The sequence below is a fragment of the Gorilla gorilla genome, chromosome X, assembly GCF_029281585.2.
Source record: "Gorilla gorilla gorilla isolate KB3781 chromosome X, NHGRI_mGorGor1-v2.1_pri, whole genome shotgun sequence".
Lineage (NCBI taxonomy): Eukaryota > Metazoa > Chordata > Mammalia > Primates > Hominidae > Gorilla > Gorilla gorilla.
This window is the reverse complement of record NC_073247.2, coordinates 17,451,272-17,456,639: the sequence shown is the minus strand read 5'-3', so window position 1 is coordinate 17,456,639 and position 5,368 is coordinate 17,451,272. Positions and strand designations below refer to the sequence as shown.

At 44.3% G+C, this 5,368-nt stretch overlaps 1 pseudogene; it reads right to left on the bottom strand.

Moving 5' to 3' along the window:
• Nucleotides 1-1,321: 1,321 nt before the first annotated feature.
• On the bottom strand, nucleotides 1,322-1,776 carry LOC101133305 (ubiquitin-ribosomal protein eS31 fusion protein-like; annotated as a pseudogene).
• Between the last annotated feature and the right edge of the window lie 3,592 nt (nucleotides 1,777-5,368).

The following is a 5,368-nucleotide window of genomic DNA, read 5'->3' as shown; positions in this document are numbered from 1 at the left end:
ATTTGAAACAATTCCACAAGCCCAAACCTGACCAAAAGCCTAACCTGGGAAGTGCAAGCATGCTCCCGTGGGAATGAAACAAGTGACAGAAGCAACTATCAGCACCCTCGTGCCCGTGCAGAGAGGCAAAACACCCGCCAGTAGGCACTTTCCATCTGGAGTCACCCGAAACCAGGACTCTGTAACAAATAAACATTTATATTCTGACATTCTTTATATGCAGTGTCCACTAGCCTGACACCACCTCACACACCCTCTCTCCAACCTGCTGGCTCTCCCTCTCTTGGAAGGTACCAATTCCCAGTTTTCTGACTTCGTTCCTTCAGTAAGGGAAGCTCTCTCTGCAGTTCCTGGCCCATGCGGCATTGGCATTTCCAGCGAGATGCATTCTCCCTCTGCCTACCCTGTCCCCACCTTCTGAGGCGAGATCCAGTTGCTACCACTCCTCTCTGCAGCCTGGACAGCTTCTCTGTCATTCTGCTGGAGACATTGGAGGCAGTCAGAAGGGGAAAATGGAAGAAGAGTCCAGCCAAAAAGAGTACTTTTGGGGCAGGAGAGGCGAAGGAGGAAACTGGAACTTAATTTTCTGTTGATTCCTCGTTTTTTAGAACTTTCTATTTGGGGAAGTTGGTTCAAATAAGTGAATTTTTCTTAATTAGAGGCTACCCTGGGAATCCCAAGAAAAGACATGGCCCTTGATATTGATGTACCCCTAGACCTTTGGGATAGATGGGCAAGTAGACAGATGTGTTCAATGGAGGGATTTTACATGGCAAACAGCAGTACACACAGACAGCCCAGAGCTCAGTATCGAGGCATTCGGGTTAGGGAGGGGCTCTTGAAGAAGCAAAGGCTCAAGGCAACCCCTGGAAGGAGCTCAGGATTTAGAATCCTGCATAAGCATTTCTCAGGAAGTTGGGAGATAACAGCCTTTGTGTGTGTGTGTGTGTGTGTGTGTGTGTGTGTGTGTGTGTGCATGCGCGCCTGCACATGTAAACCTAGGGTGTTTGAATGTAGGGCGTGGGAGGAGAGTTCCTGTTGGTTTGGAGTTAGTAGATTATAAGGTGCGAGGTTGAGAGGGAAGGAAGTAATGCCAAAGAGGTAAGAAGGGACTAAGACACCAAAGTCCTCCTTCCCCTGCCTTCCCTGAGTCCTGGAGGAAGTCAGGAGGCTTTTCTGCTAGCTCCGAACATAACCACCACTAAAGGTGAGCAGCTTCTCTTTGTCAGTGCTCTACCTTATGTCAACTGGCTGAACAATCTCTATTTCAACCTATGACTTTTATTTTCTTAGTTCATGTCTTTTATTAACTCATACGCGATTACTTGTCTGGTTTGTTGAAGCAATAAGACAACATTTGCCACAATAATGCCTGTCAAAGTGGCTGGCCATAAAACCTCCTGCACCACATTCATCTAAAAGGCACTTCCCATGAAGGCAACCAATTTTGCCATTGTCATGCACCTTGGAGTTTTTCAGGACAGCCAGCTTAATCTTCTTTCTGTAATGCATATTCTTTCTGGCAATGGCATAAGACTTCTTCATTTTCTTAGCACCACCATGAAATCTCAACACATGATGAAGAGTGGACTCCTCTTGAATGTTGTAGTCAGACAAAGTATGTCCATCTTCCAGTTGCTTGACAGCGAAGATCAGTCTTTGCTGGTCAGGAGAAATTCCTTCCTTATCCTGGGTCTTGGCCTTTACATTTTCTATTGTATCCAATGGTTCAGTGTTGAGAATGATGGTCTTCTCCATTTTTACAAAGATCTGCATTTTTAAAAATCCAAAAAATATTTATTACATTCCCACTCTGAGGCAGGTGCTGTAACATTTGCTAGGAATACAAGGACCATCAAAACTAGATGGGTTCCTACCTCAGTGGTTAGTTAAATAATTACACAAATAAATGTGAATTTACAACTCTTCTAAGTGCAGTGAAGGATACAGATACATGAATATGTATACATTTATACATGCAAATATATATGCATGTATATGTATCTTATAAGGGGATTTGACTCAGTCTTGGGGGAGAGATGGTTCATTTGAAGAAGCGACATTCCAGTTGATATTTTGAAAGTGTTAACTAAGAGTTAACTAGGGAATACTTGGATATGCATGTGGCAGGCTAGGTCTCACTAACAGCTGAGCAGGCAGGCCTCCGTAACAACTGTTTCAGCACTGACTGAGTGGTGAAGTTAAATATTAAAAGCTGATAGAGCCAGTGTCCTTATACAAAGGCTGGAATGTAACAAAAGTCCACCAAGAGTTTTGCCCAGGCCTCTCCTGGGCCTTGAAGCATGACAAGATAATGAAGGAAATCTTAACAGGACCCTTTTAGGATTAAACAGTTTTATTGGGGGTCTGAAGAAACTCCCCAAACCCCCATTCTTTAGCAGGAGATGAGATAAGGGTAATCACCCCAGCACCTGGACCCATTTGGATTAAGTCAGTTTACTGAGGCTCCAGAGGAAGGTCTCCAGGACTCAGACCTTAGTTATGGATTACAAGAAGTTAATCACTTAAAGCTTTAGATGAATACACACTTATGCGTAGACATATAGCTTAGAAGGCATATAAGCTCTGGAAAAGTTTGTAATTTTGAGTTGGTCTAGTGATAATTTCTAGGTCTTCTCCCTGCACCCGGTTACAGAAATGAAAAATCTCTTCTCTCCCAGTTCATCTCCATCTCATTATTGGGCCACGAGAATAAGCAGCCTGACCATTGGTTTGGTCCAGGAATATGCATGTTTAGGGGCTAGGGATATAGGAGAGAGCCAAAGCCAGCCAGCTGAGGGAAGAGTGGGAGCACCAAAAGAGATGAGACTGGAGGAGCCTGACCTCGCTGGGTTTCGAGAAATCAGGTTCACAGTTTTGTCTTTGAAAATCTGCCTTTTCGTGGTGGTTCCACTGCAGATGGCAGATGAAAAAGAAAGAACACTATGCAGACCAACGAGGTTGCCCTAGGACATTTTTCCCCTCTTCCTGCATTGTATCCTTACTTTTTCATAAAAATGCCACTGAGAATCAGTGTAGAATTGACTTTGAAATCAGAATGTTGGTGTTTTCAATGGCATGACTTTGGGAAAATAACACCTGAGAACCTCAGTTTTCTCAAAATTAGAATGGAGATCGTAATACCTATAAGATTAAATGAAATCACATATGACCAGACATAACAGATGGTCAACAGATGGAAGCTTATTGCTATTCCCAAGTGATTGGTGATTAACTGATGTTCTAGACCAGGGATCAACAAACATTTTCTGTAAAAGCCAGGTAGTAAATATATTCCACTTTTTGGGCTATATGGTATCTGTCTCAATGGCTCAATTCTGCAGCTGCAGCAGGAAAACAGCCGTGGACAGTATGTCATGAATGGGCGTGACTGTGTTTTAATAAAACTTTATTTATAAACATGAGCAGTGGGCCACATTTGGCCCATGAGCATAGTTTGCCGACCCCCATTTAGAACATTTTCTGTGGGTCACGATATCCAATGTATGCTATTAAGCAGTCTGTCTTAGTTGCTGTCACATATATAACAATCTAGTAACCCTGCAAGGTAGGTATTACTGCCTCTCCTTTACAACGAAAGCTCAGTGATGTTAAGAAATTCATTTCCATTCACACACTCAGCAGTTGCTGCAAAATGAACCCCCGAGTCTCTAATTTCCTTGAGCTTAAGCTGGTTTCTTTATCGTGTTTCCTTCTTAACTTGGTGTTTAATACTCCTTGGTTATCCTGATGTTCTTGGAGGAACATAGATGCCCATTATTCTTAGGGCACAGATGTTTCTAACCTAAACTCTTTCCTCAGGCCACCTCTAAGGCTGCTGGATTTTGCATTTTTCTTCCCAGGTTTTTTAGCATATGCTCGCTGGGCTTTCTCTCTGCTGCTCTGTCCACATCCATCACACCCCACCTACGTGAAGCTCACACGTATAATTCTTCTTGGCTGGTGATTTCCAGTTTTTCAGGTTTCCCACATCAGAGGTGACTGCTCTGGAGCAGGCTTCTTAGCCTTTAATTTTATTTCGGCTGGACGGTGGATGAAATGGGGTGGGTCTTGGCAGGCAGCTGGAGGGAGGGTTGCATGCAAACTTTTTTAATTTGCATGAAGCAACTTAACAGGTCTGAGATTGGCAATGAAATTCTGCTTTGAGGATATTCGGATGCATAAGAAAACGCAACGTGAACCCAATTTATTTTCTTCTGACACCTCTAAAACTATATTTCATACTTGCTCCTTTTTATCACCTCTGAGCAGTGGATTGCATGGATGCCTGGGGCTGATGGCCCTCCAGGATGCGAGTTTCCCTGGAAGCCCGGGAGAGAGCAGACACTAAATTCAGAGTCAAACACAATGACAGAAATAGCAAAAATCAAAGGTTCATGTCAGACCCGAGCCCTGGGCAACTTCTTGAGTTTTCTACTTTGCGGTCAAGTTAAGCCTTTAGAATGCTTTCAAAGGTGTCTCTTCTTCGGGGTACAATTTATTACATTTCTATTAAAATACAGGGCTGCCTCTTTGAGACTTCTGTGGCCGGAGGGGGCAATTGTCATCTGCTGTGGTTTTTCACTGTAATGAAAGCATAACTGGGAAGAGCCTGCGCCGAGCCCCTGGGCGGTGTGGGGTTGGAGGTGGTAGGTGCACTCCAAATGCAGTTCTCAGTGAACGTGAAAGGTCCTGCTGAGGGCGGTTTGTAGGGCTGTTACAGGAAAGGGGTCCGGATCCAGACCCCAAAAGAGGGCTCTTGGATCTCGCACAAGAAATAATTCAGAGCAAATCTGCAGAGTAAATTGAAAATGAGTTTATTAAGAAAGGAGAGGAATAAAGGAATGGCTACTCTGATCATAGACAGCTCAGCCCCAAGGGCTGCTGGTTGCCCATTTTTATGGTTATTTCTTGATGATATGCTAAACAAGGGGTGGATTATTCATGCCTCCCCTTTTTAGACCGTATAGCATAACTTCCTAACGTTGCCATGGCGTTTATAAACTGTCATGGCGCTGGTGGGAGTGTAGCAGTGAAGACCACCAGAGGTCACTCTCTTCACCATCTTGGTTTTGGTGGGATTTGGCTGGCTTCTTTACTGCAACCTGCTGCATCAGCAAGGTCTTTGTGACCGGTATATTGTGCTGACCTCTTATCTCACCCTGTGACTTAGAATGCCTTAACCGTCAGGGAATGCAGCCCAGTAGGTTTCAGCCTTATTTTACCCAGATCCTATTCAAGATGGAGTTGCTCTGGTTCACATGCCTCTGACAGAACCGCTGAGTCACCCCTCCAGGAAGGTGGGCACTGAGAATTATTACGGGGCAAGAGGCTGCCTCCAGATGGGCCTTGTGGAAGGCCAGGTCTC